Source organism: Hyperolius riggenbachi, chromosome 1 (assembly GCF_040937935.1).
Source record: "Hyperolius riggenbachi isolate aHypRig1 chromosome 1, aHypRig1.pri, whole genome shotgun sequence".
Lineage (NCBI taxonomy): Eukaryota > Metazoa > Chordata > Amphibia > Anura > Hyperoliidae > Hyperolius > Hyperolius riggenbachi.
The window spans coordinates 295122609-295148997 of NC_090646.1; the positions used below are offsets into that span (position 1 = coordinate 295122609).

The 26389-nt window shown below is 41.6% G+C and overlaps 1 protein-coding gene across 2 annotated transcripts in view; it reads left to right on the top strand.

Moving 5' to 3' along the window:
- Positions 1 to 3454: 3454 nt before the first annotated feature.
- The window catches only part of NRTN (neurturin), a 243584-nt gene continuing 220649 nt past the window's right edge, over positions 3455 to 26389 (top strand). For both annotated transcript variants that reach the window (XM_068271163.1, XM_068271162.1), the window contains exon 1: positions 3455 to 4217. The gene's annotated coding sequence lies outside the window, so the exon portion shown is untranslated. The remainder of the gene's footprint in view (positions 4218 to 26389) is intronic.

The following is a 26389-nucleotide window of genomic DNA, read 5'->3' on the forward strand; positions in this document are numbered from 1 at the left end:
GTGACAAGGCTGTCCCCCTGGGACACTGGAGAGCGGTCGGCTCTCATAGGCAGAAGTCTATGACAGCCGATCGCCATGATTGGCCGGCTGTGGGGAGGGAGGGAGGGAAAAATATTTAAAAAGACACTTTTTTTTATTCAAAAAACAATAATACAAATATTTATATAAACAAAAATAAACGTGGTAGCGATCAGACCCCACCAACAGAGAGCTCTGTTGGTGGGGAGAAAAGGGGGGGGGGAATCACTTGTGTGGTGCGTTGTGCGGCCCTGCAGCTTGGCCTTAAAGCTGCAGTGGCCTATTTTACTAAAAATGGCATGGTCACTAGGGGGGTTTAGCACTGCGGTCCTCAAGAGGTTAACCTACAGCAAGCATAAAAAAAAACACAAAATCATTTTGATAGTATTTTTTCTAAGACTTTTGGTACTATTTTAAATTGCAAAATTCAGAAAAGTTATTTTAAGTAAAAGATAAAAATTATCTCCTAGGAAAAAACTCAGGAGAAAAAGTAAATTGCATATGGCCCCTGGGTCCATATGCAATTATCTTTTTTTTCTGAGTTTTCTCCTATGAGATAATTTTACATCTTCTATTTAAAATAACTTTTCAGCACTTTGCAACTTAAAAAGTACCAAAACTTAGGTGAAAAAGTACTATCAAAATAATTTTGAGTATCTTTTTGCTTGCTGGTGGTTTAAAAGGCATTTTATTGACAATTTTGAAAATATCACCTAGGAGAAAACTAAGAATAAAAAGTTAATATGGGCCCCGGTGTCTTTTAAATGTTAGATCTTTAATTTATTCTTTGTCTTCTCCTCTCATATTTTAATTTTGTTGTACATATAATACTATATTAATTCTATTTCAATATTGTATGCAAACGCTAGAGCACTTTACATGTTCAAAGTTTACCATTTATTGAATTAGTTGCCCAGAGCATCAAATCAGAATTATTATGGTACTTCATTTAACTGCTGACACCTGATTGGTTACTCTGGACAGCTCTTCGTCAATGATAATAAGCAAGTAGTGTTTTTTTCTAAAATAGAGCAATAAACAAAGTTCAGCCATGTCTATGCGCTTCTGGTCCTATGGGAGAAAAAAATCACTTTACCAATGTTTTGTTGTTGTATTCATGAGCATCAATATTAGTGCCATAATTTTAAACTAGTAATTATGTAGCTGTCACTTTCTGTAAACTCATGTCAGCAAGCAGAATCAATCACAAAGAATGTGAGATCCACAGCTTTAGGAAACAGTGGCATTCTGGGATTTCCCTGGAGAAAGGAGTGTAAAATAAAAGCGGTAACAATTCTGTGCCTGGCAGGTTGAAGAGGGCAAGTCTTGTCAGGTTAGTAAGAACAAGGCCTGACATATTTGCGTGTTGGCACGGGAATAGTGGAAGGAGCTGGTATAGTGCCAGTTTGTTCATGCCATGGTTTAACCCTTAAGAAAAAAACATTTATTGGACTTATGAGTAGGTGTTAGATGGATTTACAGGGATGGGTTCTACAAAAGTTTAAAGTGAGCACAAGGAGGTGACAAGAGTAATCTGTAGATTGATTGGTTGCCATTGTCTGTCTGTCTATCTATCTATCTATCTATCTATCTATTTATCTATCATCATCTATTTATATGTTAGGATTATATGTATTGTTAACAGTGTTCATCCCAGAAACAAAGCTGGTCTGTATACCAAATAATTGGACAAGCATATGTGGGGAAGCACCACCAAATGAATCCAAATAATATACAATCAATAAATACTGTGAAGTGCTTAGGGTAATACCAATAACACTAAATAACACTAAGAACCCCAATAGAGAGCACCGGGGCAGCTGAACAATTAATTCCAAAAATGAGAAAGGGCACCTAAGTAAACATATGAGTCTTGCACACCCACTGCTTCAGCTGTTTGCATGGAGCATACACATTTTATTATAAATATATACACAAACACAAATGAATTTACTATTTTCCACCATAATGCCTGCACCCCCCTCTGTTTTAATTGTTATTATGCCTCGTGTTGGTTATTTAGGTGCCCATTTTTTGAATCATCTGTTGCGCTGCTCTGGTGCTCTTCTTTAGGGTTTCTTTCTTTGTTATTTAGTGTATACCAAATAATCTCTTAGCAGTATTACAAATAAACATAAATAATAATTTATAATAAAAAAAGTATATAATATAATTAAAAAAATCTTTTATCCAGCTATATCCCCCCCCCCCCCATCAATAAATTCATACTTCTTTATTGTTAAGATAAACACCTAGAATAGGACTTTACATTATTTTCCTACAATCACCTGTATACCGTGCTGTGATATGCAGTACTGCATACCATGTCCTGTCTAATACTGCTGAAGGTTACTGTAAATAACATTGCATAGCTGCAGACACACTGCTGTAGATCAGCTGGCTGCTGAACTGGTGAAGCTTATTCAGCAACTGGAGGGTCTTCTTGGAGATTACAGCGGATAACCAGTGCTTGTTTTTAGGTGGCTAGCTAGAAAACTTCTTATCCTATAAAACATAAACATTGCTACTTAGTTTATGTACTTGGTCTTGTACAGTAGGAACAATGATCTAAGCAATGGAAATCAAATAGATGTCTGATCAGAATTTCAGTTGTAATTGCAGAAATTTAATTTGAAGGTTGAGAATTTGCATATTATTAACTGTCCACATTGAGAATTTATGAGAATATTTCGCTTTGGTGTGTCTGTCTGCATCCATTGTGCATATTCGACATAATTAAGAAATATAAGAAATTGGTGTGTTTTCTCAATGCAATAATGAAGTATGTGTGTGTCTATCTATCTATCTACAATATATATGTATTATATATGTATATATATATATTTATCGTTGAACCAAGCAGTATGTAATAGACTAAACTGGCACTTGCTCTCTTACTACGTCAGATTCCTTTCACATACAATTGTTCCAGTGTAACTTCATTCATAGTGGATTTCTCATAGCATCACAGAATCAATGAGCTAATTTTGCTGCAAGCATCAATACTGCAATACCTTAAAACATGTATTCCTATAGTAGTCTATTATGTCACAGATGACTAAAGAGCAACTTAAACATAATTAACTAATATTGCAATCCATTAAGCATGTCAATGTCACTTTTGTACTTATGATTGCAAGTAACTCATCCCGTAGATTTTAAAACTGGATTTCTGAGGGCAGCACAGCACAGTATGCTGTAGGACATATCAGTGGCTTGGGGGTTAAAATGTCATATTTTCTGTAACCTGATATTGGCCAGCAGGAGGAGTTAGTGAGAAAGATTAAAGTTGCAAAAAAGTCAGGAACCTTACACACATACACACTTAATACACAGACTCCCTCACTCACCCTCCCACCTCCAGCCCTTCCTTCAAGAGAAGCTCTTTTTCTCTTTCCAGCAAGGTTCTGGGTGGATGAGAGAAGGAAGAAGATTAAACGTTACACTACTGCTAAAAATAATTAATCCTACAGCAGGGGAGGCCAGCAGTCCTAAGAAGGAATATTCTTAGTACCTTTTGCACGCCAATAAACAGAGTTACAGAGAAGAGGAAATTAAGAGGGATTTATCAGGAGCCTATTGCAAGATCTTTTGTATTGGTGAACTTAATTTTGGGACAGTGCTGCTGAACTGCAGTTCCATGTGAAGGATAGATCAGCTTAAGTGGAAGAAGTGAGTGTTGCTTAATGTGTTAGACACATGACATGCCTCCAGAGATACGTATGGTAATCAGCTGCACTTATATAATGAAGCTGCAATAACTTCTGACAGCTCTTGGAGGGAATCGGCGTACTGAAGAGAAAATCTGTAGCAACCCTACTGACTGGATTTACTAGAAGTTACAAGCCTATACACGGATTTAATGTATACTGTAAAACAGAATTTCATAGTGGATTTTAGGAACAAAAACCCTTGAGATTATACATCTTTTAGAGAGCCTTGGCTGAAAGACAGCATAAGACATGATGGTCAGTGACTAGCTATCATGATGTAAGGCAGTTCTTTCCAGATATTACAGCCTTTCTGATGGTGTTCAAGTGACCTTTGCAATTGCTTACTAATACTTGACTGTCCCAATGGAAGTCGCAGACATATCCAAAGTCACTGCATCCTTATGGCTCTGTGCGTACATTCATGGATTTGATATAAGTTCAACAGACCCCGATATACACTAGCAGTCTGGAGGGTCCGGGCTAAAGGTAAGATAAATGTGGAGGGTGGAAAAAAGCACGTTGTTCTACTTTAATCTTGTACTTTCACACTGAGACTATTCTGGCGGCTCTGCAAACAATAATTCCAGCTTAAGAATGTGTGCATGTTTAATACAAACCATGTCCTGGCTATATATATCAGGTTTCTGTGTGCACGTAATAATTTACAACATGAAAGGACTGAAAATGTCTATGCATTCTCCAAATATTCAGCATAAATGCTCTGATCTTAAGCACTTTATACATCAATTTAAAGCTCCGGGCTTTTGTCTCCAATATGTGCCTGTGCCCTCAGAGGCTTTTTAAGCTGTGCAATGGAAATTGGCTGTGTGTACCATTTAGATTGACCTCATCACATTGTAAGCTGTCATTTGAAGGCTACATAAAGGTTTCTGATATTGCTGTCAATGATCATTAAGTAATGTGTTACCAAGTGCTTGTGTTAGCAGCCTTGTTGTCCTGTCTTCTTGCATTACTTCAGCACTCACGTCTCACTTAGATCAGTTCTCTGAACACCCCAATATGCCCTGCATTTTATATACTCAAACAGCCGGGTAGTCATTCTTACTAGAAATGGCCAGGAATGCAAAAGTACACTTGATTCAAGAATCATAGAATAAACAACATGCAAACTGAATTGGTAGTGTAAGAATACTTTTATGATCTTTAATTTTTTTTAAAATATTTTTCAGTTTTTTAAAAATATATTTTGCTAAAGGCCATGTTGTAGGTACAGAGAGTTTCAAGTCATTTACAGGGACATTGCTGCCATCGCTGTATAGGTAGCAGGATTATCGCATACAATACTTTCTCTGAGCACCACAATATAATACATGTATGTGTGTCAATCATTCATAAGATTATGTAAAGTAGTTCTAGGAAATTCTTCTTTTCATCAATTAATCTAATGAATTAGAATTAAGGAAATGGGAAAAATTAATGGTTATTATGACTGATTATAATTTTACATACATGCTTTAAAGTGTAACTGCACTTATTTGAGTTGAAAAGTGGGAATTAAATAGAAAAAACTACAAACGATGATGCAAACTAATACTGATATAAGAGTGCTTTGATGAAGCTTGTCTGTTTGGGGTGCAGTGCCGTTGGTACACCGAGTTTAAAATAAAAAAAAAAAAAATAGGAAAAGACAAAATGACAAATCTGCAAACCTTCAGATTATCCCTGGAAATTGGAAGCAGTGGGCATCTGTGAAACTTTGAGATATAACAGACAGATATTGTAAGGGCTGAGATAATTATAGGAACCTTACTGCAGGTTAAATTGTTATTTATTTAGGTAACAACATATTCCATTCAAACAGTAGCAGCTGGTAAGGAGAGTCCGAAGGTGCAAGAAATTAAAACCAGCTGAAGCTGGAAGGTGAATTGTCACCATGAGGATACATTATGTTAATTTATGGTATGTCGGAAATTCAGAGTATCACAGGAATCTTTCTTACATGACCAGATCCCATAATAGTAAGAGCATCAAGGCTGTCAAATGATTCAGCATCAGCAGCCAACAAATCGAAGACTTTAGGCATGGCTGGGTATACTGGTTTACTTTATATCATGTACTGTTCCTACTGAAGAGTTAAAATCAGCTGCATGTTGTTGTCAGCCATTCTTTTACAGATTTTGCATAAAAGTCATCTTTGAGCATTTTTTCCTACAAAGCACATTACCAGAATTATATGAGTGAAGTGTAGAATATGAATCAGCTTTGGTTTAGTACATCTTACAAATATTGTATGTTGTTCACGAGGTATTGATATAACATTGATTTGCTTTTAGGCACAAAGGAAAAAGTGTCTCTTGATGTGTGCACAATGTGTTCAGTAGACATATGGTAGGGCTGGCACTTGACAGGCAGGTCTACTAGTTAAGGTGACATCAAGCACTGATTCTTGCATGGACTGGGCACTGTCAGCAATATTTCCTCTTCATTTCATGCTACATTTTATGTGATAGTTACACAGTAAAAGGCATTTTTCCTTTACCTCGTGAAAAAGGAAGCACATCCTGATTGATTGGAAGGCTGTGCAGCATGCTAGAAGATCTATGTGACCATCCTCTGCATCCCAAGAGGATACATTGCTGCTAGCTCTGTTTCCACCACTGTAAGTTGTGGAAGTTACTATGCATGTAGATATCAGTATTAAATAAATAACAAAAGTGTGTTGCATGGGTGACCAGGCTAGCATACTTATCGATGGTGCCTGTATAACGCACACAGTGACATAAATGTAAGGATTTCCATGTGGCTAGCATGCTGGGGGTTGTGGACCAAAGTATCTGTACACAGCCATGAAATACAGCTGTGTGTATGATCCATTCATATGCAGAGAAGTCTGCATCTTTAGATCTCTGGAACATGATTGGATGTTTGACATGAATGCGATCTTATTTCACTGCCATGAAGTGCACATCTACTCTGGTAAACTACCCCTGCCGGACTGATGCACAAGATGTTGCTGTAACTTTTCATGTTATATTATTTGTTCAGTAAGGAAAGTAAGTGCAAAAATTGACCATCATAAAGAAATGTCCTAAACATACCGTATGTAAACAAAGATGTACCAAAATGGAGTTACTTTTGCCAGACTCCCAAGTGTTTTTTGGAAGCGTAGAATAGCAGATGGTCTGTTAGATAGGGACTGCTACTTTTCTGCTGGAATAACTTTGTCTTACGTTTAGGAATGTTAATTGCAATGGGATCAAGAGAACATACTCAATTTTGTATAACTAGTACTTCTCGTTTTACTATGGAGGCTGTGTTAAGGCTACATTTGTAAGAATGGTCAAGTGCTTAGTCTAGGTCAGGCTCCTTAGTGTTTGTAGCCCTGGCAGTCTAGGTAGGCTCCCACTGCACATTAGTGGGTCCACTGGAAGTACTTTGCTGGGCTTGGCTTGAGAGTGCACCTTAAATCTAAAGTTGGACTTGGAAATTGAAAAGTGTACCAAATACATTTCGACTTCGACTAATGATGCTACGGGAGTTATTTCCATGCTTTTTGGATGTAAAACACGTTTTATTTGCTTATGTTTATATGTAATTACAAGAAAAAGTTGGCTAATATAAAAAGTAAGATAAATATTTGTACGTCACATATACTAAGCTAAAAGGCTTATGCATAACAACACTACAATACTACACATTGTGGCATTTGCAGCATTTAATACTACAATATTTGGTCCTCTTTAGCGGAAGAAAAGTGCTCTGTGATTGCTGTCAGAATAAGTCATTATTATTAGAACATAAAGTGTTGTGATAATATCTGAAAGGCTCAACAGTGTAGAGGATGAAATAACCTTCTGGAAGTGAGGCCCTGGACAGTGTTAACATGTCTTGTCTTAGCTATATTTTTCCTGATAGTATCCAACAACCTAGCAACCCTACAGCAAAGGAATTTGGGGATAGCATGAGGCTAGCAAAGTGCACCAAGATAATCAAGATACCCACTATGGAAAGGCAGTGCAATCTGCACTAGTAAACTATAAACCAAAGGACATATTTGCAAGGAGCCTAACTAGCTATACAGCTACTGTATATACACCTGTAAGATGATTATTCTTCTATTCTCCATTTATGGTCAGACAGAGACATGGATCAGGGCTGCCAACCATTTAAAAGTTCACAAGCAGTCCATGGTTGGATGACCCATCTATACAGAGTAAGGCTGAAATTTTAATCATCTCACACATATTTACTGTGCTCAACCTAACTATACAACTGTACAGAGAAATCAGGCTGTTTGTCCAGGCTGAGTTTGAGTAGCGAAGATGCAGACAAAGCAAAAGTTTATGCTGCCTTTGGGCATATCCAAAGCCTCTGACACACTGCCATGGAAGTACATTGAGGCTATAATCACAGTGGGATGTTGCGGTTTAATGCACTGCAAGCAGTGAGTTACCACAATGCAACATTAACGCGACTTTAACGTTGCACTGTGAACGGCCCATAGGATTAACATTGCAGTGCGGTAAGCTGCGTTATAAGACTTTATATTTATAATGTGTGACCATAACGTCCCACTGTGAATGCAATCTAAATGTGCAGTGGTCGAAGAAAGCGGGTTTGGAAGAGAATACTCTGGATACAGACCTTGTACCTTGTAAATGTAGCACAGAATCTTATACATGAACTTTAATCACAGTCTAGTTAAATCATTTCATCATCATCATCATCAACAACAACAACAACAACAACAACAACAACAACAACAACAACAACAACAACAACAACAACAACAACAACAACAACAACAACAACAACAACAACAACAACAACAACAACAACAACAACAACAACAACAACAACAACAACAACAACAACAACAACAACAACAACAACAACACACACACACACACACACACACACACACACACACACACACACACACACACACACACACACAATACAAATAAATGAGTTGTAGTGCACCAGCTATTTATTTGAAGCAAATTCAATTTCCCAGTAGTAAGGGGTAAAGAATTCCTGCCAGCTCCTATACATTTAGAAAGAATATGCTTTCATCGCTCACAAGGCATTGGAATGGTCCCTGCCCTTGACACCAGATTAACAGAGCTCATTCGCACCATGCAGACATAGGAAAGTTGGAAAACAGAGGAAGCTAGTGCTAAAGATAGAGAAGAGTATGAGGAATATGGAAGAATAATTGATGCTCAATACACGCTTGTTAAATACTGTAGGCAAAATCTGAACTCGTCTTCTAAAGTTCTGACTCAGTGGAATCTAATCCCAGCCCAACTGGCCAAGTGTAATTCTCCTATATGCTCTAAGTGGTTCAGGGTATGTAATACTAAAGGTGACATGCTCCATATTTGGCAGTCTTGACTAAACTTGCTAATTTTTGAAACAGAGAGTTGGTCTCCTGTGTTAACTGTTGCATATAGTCACTTGTAACCATGGATTTTAGGAAAGGTTCTAGTCCAAAACGTATCAGAACAGACAGATTACTATTACCTACTAGTGATGGGCTGAACATCAAAATTTAGATTTGCGTACGGGCGAATACAAATTTCCGCAAAAGTTTGCAAATCTGTGAATCGCCATAGACATCAAAGGGCAGGTGAATTCTAAAACTTACAGGGACTTTTTTTGGCCACAAAAGTGATGGAAAAGTTGTTTGAAGGAGACTAGCACCTGGATGGGGGTATGCTGGAGGGGGGTCCATGGCAAAATTCCCACTAAAAATTACGTAGTTGATGCAGAAAGGGCAAAAATCACATTGGTGGAATAAAGTGCTCTAAAATGTCCGGCGTGTGTACACGTCCATCAGGTAGTGTAAGGGCTACACCCGCTTCACACTGACAGACAAAACGCTGCGTAATATAATTTAAAAAATGTCTTCTTCTACTTTTAAGTCATGTTTGTAATTTTGTGATATCATCCAGTAGCAGTCAGCAGAATGGATGGAGTAGGATTGTGTTTGAACCCATCTAATATCTGGGCATGGGGGACGGGGTGGATATTTGAATTGAAAAAAAAAGCAGAGCTGATAGCAAGGTGTGCTGCGGGAATAAGTTGAGGAGAAGCTTTCTGCTATTTGATTAGTTTTTTTTTTTTTTCAAATAAGTTTTATTGTATTTTTTTGAAACATAATACAATACAGACATGTACAATTCGCAAACACAACCCTCCCAGACCACCCTTCCCACCCCTCCGTGTCTCTCGTGGTCTGTCCTGTTATAAAATAATGATTGTAGTAGTATTAATTAGCATAGTTGATAGGCGTAAAGTGTTGGATCTACGTTTCGTAGTCTACACTGTGATGTTTAAGGTGTTCTAGCCATGCTATTTGGTTAGTTTAGTTTAGCAGATTCCACATACTGCATATGGGAGTGTGAAATAAAACAAGCAGCACTGTTAAAGGTAACAAATGTATTATTAATTTGTAACACTACATGAATCAATCCCCAGTTTATTTGTTCTGTGCCACTTCAAAGGTGATTTCATATTGGTATATAGTTGAAAAGGGTGACAGAGCGCTCCAAGAAAGCAGTTAATATCTCTAAATAACACAGACTCGAGAATTATGAAGGCTCTCTGAGCACAAAGGAAAGGATTTATGTAGCAAACAGGGCGGGCACCAGCACTGTCAGATTAAAAAACGGAAACCCTGTAAAAGTTTCCTTATGTTTAGGGCAGTTTCTAGGCTAAATTGCACCAAGGGCGAGGGTGTAAAAATCATGCCCCCCCCCCCAGTGGAGCCAGGTATAGGTGCCCACAGTATAGGTTAGCCAGCTATAGGTCCCCCCACAATAGGTAGCCAGGCATAGTTGCCCCCAGTATAGGTTAGCTAGGTAGGTGCCTCCAGTATAGGGTAGCCCATATAGTTGCCCCCAGTATAGGTTAGATAGGTAGGTGCCCCAGTATAGGTTAGATAGGTAGGTGCCCCAGGTATAGTTTAGATAAATAGGTGCCCCAGGTATAGTTTAGATAAATAGGTGCCCCAAGTATAGGTTAGATAGGTAGATGTCTCAAGTATAAGTTAGATAGGTAGGTTCCCCCAGTATAGGTTAAATAAGTAGGTGCCCGCAGTATAGGTTAGCTAGGTAGGTGCCCCAAGTATAGGTTAGATAGGTAGGTAGGTGTCCTGAGTATAGGTTGGATAGGTAGGTGCCCCGAGTATAGGTTAGATAGGTAGGTGCCTTGAGTATAGGTTAGATAGGTAGGTGCCCCGAGTATAGGTTAGATAGATAGGTGCCCCGAGTATAGGTTAGATAGGTAGGTGCCTCCAGTATAGGCACAGGGGCGGGGGAGAGGGCATAATGTAGTTACAACTCACCTTCCTTCCGCAATCCTCTGCAGCCTCTATCTTCTTCCTCTCCCAGTCGTCTGTCGCGTTGGTAACAGTGCCCCCTGCCATGACATAACCTCATGTCATCACAGGGGGTGCTGTTACAATGCGACGGACGCATGGGACATGCGTCCGTTGCATTGTTATTGTCCTGTGTTAATAAAGTTGCATAATGCAGGTTACCGCACTGCAATGTTAACCTTATGCGACGTTGACAGTGCGATGTTAAAGTCGCGTTGTAAATGTTGCATTAATTGTAACGCACTGCTGCAGTGCGTTACCTCTAAATGCAGACGTTAACCGATACAGGGAAGCATACTTTTCATTGTCTGTATTCTCCACTGTATCTACTGTGTGCAATGGTAATGCAGCGTTAGATAGCATTGCGACATTTTTGGTGCATTGCATTGTAATTTTGCGTTGCAACCTTGCGTCACATCATAAAGCAACGTCCTACTGTGAATTTAGCCTCAGACAAATTGAAAACACTTTTCACATATCCCCAAGACCCATTTCAGCAAGTTTAAGAGATGATGTCAGTATGAGGAAAACTTGTATAAGACTCTTTGGGTTCCATACCAGTTGATAGTGTGTAAGCAGTTTAAAGCCAACCTATTACCTATTTTTGAAATATAATAATAAACTGTTAAGTGGTACACACTTCAGCTTACTGTTGTCCACCAGGGATCAGGACATGATCCCTCAGGCAACAGTTTGGGGTGGAGGTTGTACAGGCAGACTAGCAATGTGTTCCGTCATGGTGGAGGGGGAATGTTTGGTGCACAATGGAGGATACAGAGTGAAGGAAAGAGTATTAACATCAGGCTGAATTTAGGTGAGATGATATGGCATGCTGGATCCCTTGCTGACGTATCTGGAAAGCCATATAACACAGTAGATTCTCTCCCGAGGCAGAGTTTAGCAGCAGCCTTATTCTGCACTGTGGACAACGTGTTTTGCTGCTCTGGGCAGTTTCATCAGGTCAATAAAATCGCCAAGAGTAAGGAGCATGACGGCACTCTCTGCAAGATCATGCAACTAGCTAAAGCTAATGTTAAAAACTGCAAAAAGGACAGGCACCCTCCCTGAGGACACTGGACATAAGAAAGCCAATCTCAATTACAACATTTGAACCCTTCTCTCCCTTTGCATTCCATAAACAATCTCATTTGGAGCAGTACCACCTAAAATATAATATAATATGTTACAAATATAACTATTATGTGCTCTGGGAAGAAACATATCATAAACTAAATAAAGATGGAGAGTCCCCTTCAGGAACACCAAACCAGTAATGTATTGTAAATCAATGCAAACACTCACTGCATGAATAATGTATAAAGGTAAAAATGCATGGGCAAAAATTGCAATTAAAAACAAAACGAATGGGGGTAAAAGAATAAATTAGATGCCACAACCATATGCAAAATAAAGTGTTATGTGCAATATGTCACCAGGTAGAGCTCTCAAAATAAAAAACTCAGACCAAAAAATAGACCTAAAGCACAGTGGCTGCCAAAGTCTAGGATGTATAAAGTAAGATAGAGTTCGATTAAGGAGGAGAGAGATTGCCTATTGTCTATAGATTGTCTGTTCCTGAGCCCCCAGATTGCCGTCAGCAGTCGTAATTTGTGGCATACGATGCTTTCTCAAGGCACTTCCATAATTTTACCAAGAAAATCCTACCATGTCTACATCCCCTTAGCCCACTAGCACAAAGCATGACTCCTCCCTTTCTTTATGCAGCTCAATCTTCATATCCTTCTCACGGCTGTGCTCTCTATTTAAGCTGGTCTAAACTCTGCGATCAAAACCTAGAATATTGTTGTTTGGACCTTCTTTTTGAACACTACTTTAATTTCCGAGGAATTTTTTTTCTCTTTTTTATTTTATACATTATTTCTTGTTAACCGTTACTTGTTTTTACTTGTTTATCATTCCAATTCCAACCTACCTAGTTCAATCGCTAATTCTTATACATGTGTATACTTTGCTTATCCTACATCCTTACTTGTTTTATTTTTTGTTGTATACACACCTACCGCTGTTTGGCACATTGTACATCATTTGCATGGTTTTCAAGCTAAAGACTATTATTGTTCAGTTATCCTATTCTCTACTTTCAGTAAAAAAAAGACCTAAAACTTCACTATCAAGAGATAACAGAAATACAGGACACAGAGATTTGCTTTCAGTATTTTTTATTGCAAAAAGTACAGACATTTAATGGGCAAAATTTACATTAATGTGTTAATAAATCACTGTCATATGCATTGAAGAATGGAAGGCTGAGCTAGGGTTTTAAAAAAGGCATTTTTTCAGCTTTGGCTTTTCTGTTTAACATGATAACAACAAGACTATCAGAGTCTTAGAAATCTGGCTTGAAACAAAAATATGTCCTTTCATAGCCAATGTAACAAATGAAGCGGCTTTGCAAAACAAGTGTTTGGAAAATTATGTGCAAAGCTTCACTTATTGGAATTTCAGCAATTAGTGAAAGAGAGAGGGAAGACAATATTTCTTAAATAACGTGTAAACATGGTGGTGCTCATTGGTGTCCAGCTGAAGATACAGCTGCTGCTTCATCACAGCATCAAGAAACATCAGGTGCCCAGCTGCAATGATCCATGGTGCATCAGGCAGATGTAGTTGTAATCAAAGTTTTTTTGCTCTGACCTATTTATTACAAGAAACACGATGAGAGTGGAAATACTGATCCTTGTTAATAATGTAGACTGAGAACTCATCATGGACAGCATTGTATTTATCTCCACAATACACAGTGAATACTGAAAAATACCTTGTTGTTTGGATTAAACCAGTACCATTCTAAGCTGCTGCTGGAGGTGGTGGTGGTTGTGGTGGTGGGTGTGACTCTCCTTTGTAAAGAGACTTAAATTCTGAAAAGAATAGGTTTTACACCCTACCCATGGCCATTGCCTGTGGCTGTAGAGCTGCCTGTCTCCCAGAATCCTGTGGGCCTCATATGTCGCATCTAAAAAATCAGGCACGCCAAGCACCAACCAAGTCAGACCATTGGCTTCTGGTGGATCTCTCACTCACTTGTAACCTTATACAATTTGACAATTATACCAATAGATCCTAATTAACATTGAACCTTTTTTTTCAGTCATAACTATTCATGCCTTTCTGTATTCCTGTATTGATAAAACTGAAGTTTCATCTCAGCTTAAAGTGAACCTGAGGTGAAAATAAACAAATTAGATAAAAAATTATATTTATCCTCCCACTCCTAAAAAATGTTTAGTTTTTTTAAGTATTCCAGGGTTTTCTTTTATATTTAAAAATGTACAAATTAGGTTGAATGTTTTACTGTCTCTAATCAGTGGCAGCATATTAAGTGTCCCAGAGTTAGAGATGGCCCGAACGGTTCGCTGGTGAATGGTTCCCGGTGAACTTCCGTGGTTCGCATTCGCGGAGAACCGCAAACTTTTCCGGAAGTTCGATTCGCCCTATAGTGCATCATTATGGTCAACTTTGACCCTCTACATCACAGTTAGCAGGCACATTGTAGCCAATCAGGCTACACTCCCTCCTGGAGCCCCACCCCCTTTATAAAAGGCAGGCAGCGTCAGGCTTTTTACTCACTCGTGTGCCTGCAGTAATTAGAGAAGGGAGAGCTGCTGCAGACTCTCATAGGGAAAGCTTATTTAGGCTCTTGTAGGCTTGTTAGCTTTCTCCTTGCTGATTCTTATTGCTAAAACAGCACCCCACAACAGCTCTTTTAAGAGCTAATCTTGTTCTTGTGATCTATTTTTTTTTGTGTGTGGCCCACTTGCATTAAATACAGCCTTGTCAGTCAGTCACAGCTGGCCTTTGGCACCTTAATTCCTACTGTGCCACTGTCAGGCCCAGCACATTCAGTGACTACCTGTGTGTGTGACAGGCAGCTGCAGATTTGTAATCCCATCCCAATCACTGCACCTGTTCACTGTTCAGTGCACCTACCTACCTACCTACCTACGTGAGCGCACGCATTGTTAATACCACCAGTCATTGCACCTGTTCACGGCGGTACCTGTCTGTGTGTGTGTGTGTGTGTGTGTGTGACAGGTGCACATTTGTAATATCCATCACTGCATATACCTACCTGTTGTGTTCAGTTCACCCACCTACCTACGTGAGCGCACGCAGTGTGATATTTAATACCACCAGTCACTGTACCTGTTCACGGTATGTGTGTGTGAGACAGGTGCACATTTGTAATATCCATCACTGCATATACCTAACTGTTGTGTACAGTGCACCCACCTACCTATGTGAGCGCACGCAGTGTGATATTTAATACCACCAATCACTGTACCTGTTCACGGTATGTGTATGTGAGACAGGTGCACATTTGTAATATCCATCACTGCATATACCTAACTGTTGTGTTCAGTGCACCCACCTACCTATGTGAGTGCACGCAGTGTGATATACCACTCCGTGCATACCTGTTAACTGCACCTGTGTGACTGCACATTATATTAGTCAAGTCAGTGCATACCTTTCACTTCATCTCCCCTGATATGGACAAAACAAACAAGAGGCAGAGGTAGAGGCAGACCCAGAGGAAGGCCACCCGGCAGGTCTGTGCGAGGTCGTGCTGATGTGATTTCGTGCGACCCTGGACCAAAGTACAGTGCTCAGAAGAAGGCACGTCCCATCAACTCTGCTTAATATGTTGGCGATTTATAAATACAATAAATAAATAAATAAATAACTTCCAAGATTGTCAGGACGTGGTTGACTATTTAACACAGATCACCTCATCTTCCGCAGCCACCAGCGCTACTACAAGCACCACATCCGCTCCATTTGACACTTCGCAGGAGTTATTTGGTGGGGAAATCACTGATGCACAGCCATTATTGTTACAACAAAATGAAGGCGCTAAGCAAGTTACACCACCTCATTTGTCTGAGTTGGCGACACTATGGACGTAACGTGTGAGGAGGAGGATGATGAAGTATCTGCTGTTGGTGCAGTTTATGAGGTGTCTGAGGCAAGCGAAGTTGGGCATGATGATTATGATGATACGGATGCCACGTGGGTTCCCAATAGAGGAGATGAACAGGGGGACAGTTCAGAGGGGGAGTCAGAGAGGAGTAGGAGGAGACAAGTTCCTGAAAGAAGCAGGGGGAGCTCGATGTCAGAAACAGCTGGTGGCAGTGTCCGGCACCATGTATCGCCACCTATGGACAGCCAGCCAACATGCCCTTCAACGTCAGCTGCTGATGCCACCATAGTGCCATCACCACTCAGCGGTTTGGACATTTTTTTTAATGTGTCTGCCTCAGATCAGAGCAATGCCATCTGTTCTCTCTGCCTCCAAAAAGCCGTGGAAAGGCCAACACCCACGTAGGGACAACTGCCTTACGAAGGCACATGCAGAAAAGGCACAAACTGCAATGGGAAGAGCACCTGAGCAAAAGCAGCACACAAAAGAAAAGCCACCCTCCTTCTCCTCTTCCTCCTTCAGGTGCAGCATCTTCAGCTGCTTTCTCCTTTGCATCTTCACAGCCCCCCTCCTCCACTCCGCCTCAGACCTTGAGCGGTTCCTGCTCCTCAGCCCACAGCAGCCAGGTGTCTGTGAAGGAAATCTTTGAGCGGAAGAAGCCAATTTCTGCCAGTCACCCCCTTGCCCAGCGTCTGACAGCTGGTGTGGCGGAACTGTTAGCTCGCCAGCTGTTACCATATAAGCTGGTGGACTCTGAGGCTTTCCATAAATTTGTGGCCATTGGGACACCGCAGTGGAAGATACCAGGCCGCAATTATTTTTCTAAAAAGGCGATACCCAAACTGTACCATGAAGTTGAGAGGCAAGAGGTGTCATCTTTGGCACAAAGCGTTGGGTCAAGGGTCCACCTGACCACGGATGCCTGGTCTGCCAAGCACGGTCAGGGCAGGTACATAACTTACACAGCCCATTGGGTCAACCTGGTGACCGATGGCAAGCAGGGAGTACATGGCTGTGCAGCGGACCAACTTGTGACACCTCCATGGCTTGCAGGCAGGCCTTCTGCCACCTCCTCTCCTCCTGCTACATCCTCTTCGCTGTCATCATCCTCCTCCTCCTTGGCTGAGTGGCAGTTCAAATCTATTGGTGCTGCTATCTCCTCTCCAGCTACACAGCCCAGGCTCCCCAGGGCCTATGCTGCATGCCAGGTACGACGGTGTCATGACATCTTAGACATGTCTTGCCTCAAAGCGGAGAATCACACTGGAGCAGCTCTCCTGGCTGCTCTTAAAAAGCAGGCCAGGAAGGTGTGTGTGCATTTCAGGTGGTCTTACACGGCCATGGCACAGTTTGCCGATATTCAGCGGAGAAACAAGTTGCCGGTGAGACGCCTGATTTGCTATTGTCCGACTCACTGGAATTCGACCATCCTTATGTTCTCTCGCCTGCTAGAACAGGAGAAAGCCGTCACCCAGTACCTCTACAACTACAGTAGAAGGACACAGTCTGGGGAGATGGGGATGTTCTTGCCCAACAACTGGACACTCATGCAAAATGCATGCAGGCTCATTCGGCCGTTTGAGGAGGTGACCAACCTGGTGAGTCGCAATGAAGACACTATCAGCGACTTGATCCCGTACGCTTACTACCTGGAGCATGCCGTGCGTAGAGTGGTGGATCAAGCTGTGGAGGAGCGTGAACAGGAACAGTTACAGGAGGAAGCGTTGTGGGATCAATTCTCATCAGAACCAGATGTTTCCTCAACACCTAGCACAGAGGGGGGAGGAGGAGGAAGAGTCATGTGGGGAAGAGGAGTCAGACTCGGATGATGAGGAAGGTGTTTCTTTGGAGGAGGAGGGGGTGGCAGAAGAACAACCACAGCAGGCGTCGCAGGGGGCTTGTGCTGCTCAATGTTCCCGTGGTATTGTTTGTGGCTGGGGGAGGAGGAGGACTTACCTGATGTCACTGAGGAAGAGCAAGAGGAGATGGGTAGTATGTCTGGATCCAACTTTGTGCAGATGGCATCTTTCATGCTGTCCAGCCTGTTGAGGGACCCCCGTATAAAAAAACTCAAGGGGAATGAGCTATACTGGGTGGCCACGCTACTAGACCCTTGGTATAGGCACAAAGTGGCGGAGATGTTTCCAAATCACCAGAAGGCAGAAAGGATGCAGAACTTGCAGAACAAGCTGGCAACTATACTTTACAATGCATTTAAGGGTGATGTCACAGCACAACGCAATAAAGGTACCACTGCTAGTAATCCTTCTCCCATGTCCATGCAGGCAAGGACAGGACGCTCCAGCGCTCTCATGGTGATGTCGGACATGTGGACATTCTTTAGTCCAATGCCTCGCCTTAGCCCTTCCGGATCCACCCTCCACCAACGCCTGGACCGGCAGATAGCCGACTACCTGGCCTTAAGTGTGGATGTAGACACTGTGAGCAGCGATGAACCCTTGGACTACTGGGTGCACAGGCTTGACCTGTGGCCAGAGCTGTCCCAATTTGCCATCCAACTTCTGTCTTGCCCTGCCTCAAGCGTCCTGTCAGAAACGACCTTCAGCGCAGCTGAAGGCATTGTCACTGAGAAGAGAAGTCGACTAAGTCACAAAAGTGTTCAGAACCTCACCTTTATCAAAATGAATGAGGCATGGATCCCGGAGGGCTACTGCCCGCCCGAAGACTAAACCAGTCCCTATACCAAAAGCAAAAAGCAATGACCTCAAAGAAACCGCACCAAAACAGCTATATCAGTAAGCAATATACCATCCTTTATTGAAAATACAAACATAAAAACCATTAAAATATGGTGGGGGACAATGTATAAACCCACAATATCGGAGAAAAAGCCACGCTATATGTGGCGAATCGCGATAGCGGCGGTGGGGACCCATGGAGACACTGTACTGGTAGGATCCTATTCACTTGGTTGTTGACCTCACTCTTATTCCCTATACTATTCTTATACAGTCTGTATCTCACTCTATTGACTTTACTATATTGCTCACAAACTGTGATCACTATGTGATTGATTTCTGGTTCCGTTCTGGTTCTACAATACTATTTCAGGGGGTTCCTCCCTTCCTGGTGTTATCACACTTCTCTCCCTTTACTCTTATTATGCACTTGTAATATTTATTCATGCTATTTGCACATGTATGTAATAATGTTTGGTTTTATATGTGTCACAATTTTGATACACGGTCAGTGCCACGTTTATGCTATATTGAGGTTCTTCAATGTTAACACTAGCACTTTGTAATTCCTCCAGTTCTCCGATATTGTGGGTTTATACATTGTCCCCCACCATATTTTAATGGTTTTTATGTTTGTATTTTCAATAAAGGATGGTATATTGCTTACTGATATAGCTGTTTTGGTGCGGTTTCTTTGAGGTCATTGCTTTTTGCTTTTGGTATAATTACTGTATTTTTGACCGTTCTGCACATTACAGACCCACCCCTTGTTTATACATATAGGGTGGCGTATTGATTGTAGGGGATGGTGCTCCCCGTATTGCTTTTTGCTTAACGGACTAAACCAGTCCCCACACACCGCATCTCTGCCTGCCCCAAGACTAAGTCGCTTCCCACACAGCACCTCTGCCCGCAGGCTGCTTGACTGCCTTCTCCACCACCACCAACAGGGTCCAGGACTCCAGGTGGATTCCTGAATTTTTAAGGCCGCTATATGAGTGTCTCGGGGGGGGGGGGGGGGGGGGAACACCCAAGATAATAAGGTCGTTACTTCATTGTGGACAGACCAAATTTGATCAGCTGGACAGTCACTGTTGTTCTATCATTGAGCTACCACAGCCTGGCGACCAAATGGGCTTGAAAACCTCCACGGCCTGCACCCTCACCATGGTGCGCACCAGTCCAGCACGGCAGTCACTACACAAACAGCTGTTTGCGGTGCATTACACAGTGAGTTTGGTGTGTCAGTGTGAAACAGTACTCTAATTAAACTCCCTGATTGATTTGTACACATACAAGATGTTTTAAAGCACTTTAGGCCTGCAATTTAGCATTCAATGTGATTTCTGCCCTTAAAACGCTGCTTTGCGTCAAATCCAGATTTTTCCCCGGGACTTTTGGCTTCTATCCCACTCATCCATGCAACAACTCAGATGTTAGACCCCTTGAAACATATTTTCCATCACTTTTGTGGCCAGTATAAGTGTTTCTAGTTTTCAAAGTTCGCCTCCCCATTGAAGTCTATTGCGGTTCGCAAAAGTTCGAGCAAACCGAACTTTTGCAGAAGTTCGCGTTCACGGTTTGCGAACCGAAAATCAGAGGTTTGGGCCATCCCTACCCAGAGTTAGAAAAATTCAATAGTTCATGTGTTTTATCTCTCCCTGCTCTCAGGAGTTTTATTTTGCCAGGAAAACGTTTATGGCTGTAATCTGCTTATCAGTAAATGTGACACCTTCGTTCTATCATATCAAATATGTCATCTTGAATGCGCCATTTGAGTCACAAGCGCACGTTCCATCACAATACAAAAATGCCCCAGCCACCTTTCAACAAACCTTGAATGACCTGTTGGAAGGCAAGCACGGTTGTACAGTCATGTACCCAGATTACATCACTGTGTTCTGCCTGCCATGGGAGCAACACTCATCCCTAGTACTAGGATAGCTGCCAATCTGACTGTTGAACCAGTCGCAGATCAGATTGCCATGACGGAGACACAGGCCTCTGGGAAAAGCGGGGTACTACAGGAAGTTTGCCAAGCCCTGTAACATCCTGGCTAAACCATTGACCAACGCAGCGGGTAAAAGGCAACCCCCCAAGGTCATGTGGAACCCATGCTTTCCCACTGTAGTGAACCCAAGTAGCGTGTTGGTATTGCTTCAGTCGTAGTCTTGCGTGGCCATTCCTTCCCCAATCTTGGAAGGGGGAGAGATGTGAAGCCTTCGATATGTCATATCAAATATGTCATATCGAATGTGTCAATTGAGTCACAAGCGCATATTCCATCGCAATATAAAAATTACATTTTAAACCAACTTTGTTTCACACAATTACACACTGAGCCCAGCGTCCTATACCTTTAATCTGACATTGAAATACCATAATTCGAAGGCCAGCTGGACCCTGGCAAATTGTTTAGATTACTTCTCACAAAGGCCTCTGGCCACATGGCAATTGGCCATCATGGACTTTTCTCTAAAGACTTTTGATTGCCACACGGACTACCAATAATGGTATTTTGAACTGTATTATGAGACTTTCTGTTTCCTTTTCATCTCTACCCTTTTTCTATCAATCCAATCTGTTCCAACTGACAGGTATATTTACCTGTTAGTTGTAAAGTATATTTGTGTGAATAGTTTTAGAACAAAACTAACGACTGAATCATTCAGTCTAGTGCCTGTTCTGGTAATCTGATTGTTGCTACAAAGAATCTGCCATCCGAAGAGTCATACTACCACATTCTTTATTCTTTCTTATAAATTGTCGTTTTGCTAGTTAGGTTTGCAAATAACCATTTCTTCCTTCTAGGAATAGCTAGCAGGGGTCTCTTTGCCCCTTCAGTGGTGGCAAGGAAAATACCAGATTTCCAGCGTGAAATCGATACTTTTATTTTAACAATTGTACATACAATCGAGATTGAACATGTATGGGCACCATCAACCAATCTTAACCATTTACTGTGCACACAGTGGATTCGCCTCCAGAATTCTGTAGTGCATGAGACCTGCATGGCAACTGTAGCCTAGTAATATGAGTTTGGTGGGTGGTTGTCATATTGTCGGCAGCGGTGCAACCAATCTCTAAAGTCAGTCTGTTCACTGTATTTCAAGCCATCGGATATGACTATTCCCTGAATGGTAACAGTAGCAGATAAGACAGAATTGGCGTGCTTTTGTCACGTTATCATCTGTGATTCAGCAATTGGTCTTTTTAACATCAGTTAGACGGGACTGCAGTGCTGAATTGTCACAGTGATGTTTACTATATTCCCGACAAGGTACCGACAATACAGAAGCTGTCACTTTCATGTCTAGAAATTAACTCTTTTAGGCAGCAAAATAAAGCAAGTAAAACGCCTTGTTTATTTATATTTTTTTGTAATATACATACATACACATGTTTATCTCATCATGTCAAATATCACCTCATTTACACTTTAAAATTGTACAGTATGTGCCATGATTTCACCAGATTTGTGAAATCTAGAAGAGATGTGTGCATGTTTAAACATTAGCTACCTTTTGCAGAAAAAAAATAATTACATCAACCATGACAAAAATAAACTGAACAATACTGAGTTTAGTTGTTCAAGATGTCCAGTTGAATCAACTTTTTCCTTTGTGTATGCTCTGAACTGGACGATCTTCAAAGAAATAATATACAATAGGTAGGGAAAATGTGATTTTGGTTTAGTAGGAGGGAGGATTAAAATAGAAAGGATGATGAATAAGAAAATCAGAAGCTGTGGGTTTTGAGAGACAATTTGAAGTGCAATAGATAGAGGGTATTATTTGGGCAGCATACAGCATACCTGCTATTTCCTATTTTGCACTGTTAACTATCTCACATATACCCTTTTTTTCCTGCTGGTTGCTCTCCATAAAGCATGCTTGGTGGGAGACACTACTACAAGGATTACCTGCAATATTATGTTCCCACATAAAGACCCACTGAGAAAAAACAAACAAAAAAAAACATATGAGTGACTTACAATTCTTTTTGCATTTTTTAAAATGCAAACGTACATTTTTGCATAAACTGTTGTTTTTGCTGAAATCCTTGTGGATCAAAAGCTGTCAAGCTTTCAGGCAGATAACCACAATCTTAAAATCTAGGTAAATAATAAGGGGGCCGTTTAAATATGAAGACTGATCTTGCACACTTTGCTCAGCAACATTTTGGGGGGTTTTAAAGTAACAAACAAATAAGTTTGCCGTTGACTAAGAGGCTGGTAATTGGTGGTTAATAGCCATTCTGTGAATATAACTGATAGACATATTAACAGGCATACAAACAAAAGCTTGCAATTATTGCACACCTAATACCCCAGAGGTCTAAAGCCATATTTCTAGAGCAAGCTAAATAAAATTATAGACTTGCAATTCATTTAGAAAAAGTAAGTGTAGACCATAATATACCTGTGTTTTCAAAATTGGCATTAACCACACTATGCCATCAAACACTTTTCATTGTGGTGCACTATCCGGACCAGAACAGCAAGCAGATATACATCAAAATGGAAAGAATAGACCAGGAGCAACTCACAACCTTCTTAGTGACACACTTCTTAACTTTAATCAAAAATCTTTGGCAAGGCAATACTGTATTAAAAACATATACTTATCGACATTAGCAGATCATGGAGGAGGTGTGGAGGAGGTCTTGATAAAGCCAATGTTAGGCTTGGTGGGCTATTCTCCACCGTCAGCATGCAACACATAAGCTGACGTGAAGGAGGTACACACACCAGCACAAGGAAACAGGATATCCCCAGTTTAGTGGAGGAGAGGACTGACTCCAATAGGAGATTGTGGCGCACAGAGCCGGTGCAGATCCGAACAGCCACAAACGATACTTTCGTGATAACGTCTCAGCGCAAAGTAGCGCTGAGCGCATAAACCAGGACTGAGGAGATCAGGACAGGTAGACAGAATGAACGCTTGCTTAACCAGCCACTACTTAGTGACAGCAAGCGTCCACAACAAGACAGACTGGAATGAGGCAACCAATGCGTTGCAGCGATGGCGTGCCTCACAAGACAGGACAGGATAGTCAGGAAATAGCAGGATCAAGATAGATGAACGTAACACAGACAAAAATACAATAAGTATGTTTTCCTAGCGTATTACAATTACAGCTATCAATGAAACTATTTGTAACGTCTGACTAACATATGTATATATCGGCAATGAACCGATATATGACATAAGCAGGAACACTGACTAGGACTGGAGCAATACAGGGAACAGGACTCAGAAGGATTCGCTATCTCTTCACAGAGATGAACGCACTCCACAAACAGAACCAGGAGCAGGATAACTAACTCAGCACGGGTGATCACGATACGCGCAAACTACCAAAACGTGCTGGAAGGCTGACTAACTGAACACAGGATATAAACAGTTTGTGTACGTATACACCAGCGACACTGATGTATCAACGTAACACGAATACAAGGAAAATAACAAAACGTGCAAGTATGCGTATATATTGGCGATGAACCAATATATGACACAAGACAAGCAAAGTAACAACTTCTAGAAACAAGAGCAGAACTAGGAGGACTCGCTGACCCCTTCGCAGGAGTCAGCGCAGTCCACACAGACTAGGAACGAGGTGGGAGCCGCACAGAGTAACAGACAGAATCTGAGACTATGGTAGCCCATGAAGCATTGCAGGAAGCAGTTCTTTATACTGAGGTCATCCAATGGGAGCAGACATGCAGATTGCCACACAAGTGAATGGTAATTAATCACAGGCTGACAGCAGGAAAAGGCAGACAATGATATGCAGCCTGCAGGAAAGGGATTGCCACTCCATTGCAGCAGACAATGTTTGTTTCACAAAAGCATATTAAACTGTCATTAACTTCAGAGCGACTGCAGATGGAATCAGCAACTAGTTTAAGTGCAAACCAAACTATGCAAGCAAATGCATGTAATGACATCAGAACTGCTTGGGTTGCAATACCACTGCAGCCAGCAGTAAACGCTGCAGAAGCGATCGTAACAGTAACCCCCCCCCCCCTTAAACGCGGCCTCCAGACGCCTATAAAAACTGACATATTTCTCCTGAACCACCCAAACCAAAAAATCAGAAGTGGAAAATCCAGCAAACTGATCTGACTGATAATTCATGAAGGTCGGAACGGCCCGACAAAACCAAATTCCTGAATCAGTCTCACCAAAACTAGACCAATTGGAACCAGAACCTACCGAACCATGCCCGTCAGTACTACAAGCCTCAGTGTGATACCCATCAGAACCACGACTTCCAGAAAAAAGCCCCCAGAAACTCTCTGAGTGATACCCACCGCCTTCCAGGGACTGTCCAAAAACGCCAAAGCCTTTGCAATGCCCACCGGAACTGTCCTTACCAACACAAAACCCACTGTTGAACCAGTCCAAGGTACCAGGACAAGTTTCCTCAGAGATCTCCCAGAACACTTGGAAGCTCCAAAGAGATCCCCACAGGTTAGAACGCCCCTTAGGCTCACATGGAGAACTATCAAGAACCCCTATGGAACCCAGGGCAACTCCAGAGTCAGGGTCACAAGGACAAACCTCAAGATCAGGGCTTTTAGGGACCAGAACCATCTCCGGGCATGCAGGCCAACCGGCAACATCAGAACATGTCTCCACTAGGGAAGCATGTGAGCACGCTAACACAGACACACTTGGGCACTCTGACATACGAAGCACATCTGGGCACACCGGCACAAGAGAAACCTCTGGGCATGTCAAGGAACTGCGAACCTCAAAGTCAGTCAAGACAGGACCGAAACCAGGACTGGGCAAAAAAAAATCATCATGACTAGACTTCACAGTTACTGGATTCTCACTAAAAACTGCAGGATCAGACTTAGATGTCGCTGATTCCAGCAAGGTTATTAACAAATCATGTTCAATGGCATTTACAAGACAGGACAAATCTTCTGATGTATGCACCGAACTAGACAGGGTTCCCATAGCTTCTTCTGGACTAGACAGAGACTCATCAAATACACTGAATTGGAGCTCATGAAGGGCTGCAAAACAAGTCAGTATTGCAGCAATCCCCACTGAAATAAGCAAAACTGAGGAACTCATTGGACAGGAAGGGGACTCTGGAACTTCTGCCACACCGGCCAGAAAACCAGAATTTTCCAGGATACAGGGCTGGGTTTCAGAAACACTCATTAACCCGGACTGAAATTCTGAGATTTCTATTATTTTTTCCAGCGAGTCAGAATTATCCATGTTACAGGGCAATACTTCTGAAACATTCAGAGGACAGGGCTGAAGTTCCCTGACTACTGTGATATTAGAGAGGGACTCAACATCTTTAGCTAAATCAGACTGTGTACAGGGCAAGGTATCAAAAACGCTTGCTGACAAAGACAATGTTTCAATAGCTTCTACTTCACTGGGCAGAGATTCATCAAGTTTTACTAGAGCAGACTGTAGTTCCAAAACAGCTGCTAAACAAGTGAATACTACTGCAACACCCACTGAAGTAAGCAGTGCCTCAGACTCCTCTACTAGAGGATCTGAAGTATCCAAAGTACTGGGTGAAGCATAAGACTCTGCGACCACAGCTTCACTGGACAGGATCACTGAACAGGCCATATCGCAGGGCAAAACCATGGAAGCACCTGCTGGACAGCGTAATGATTCTGTGACCTGAGCTT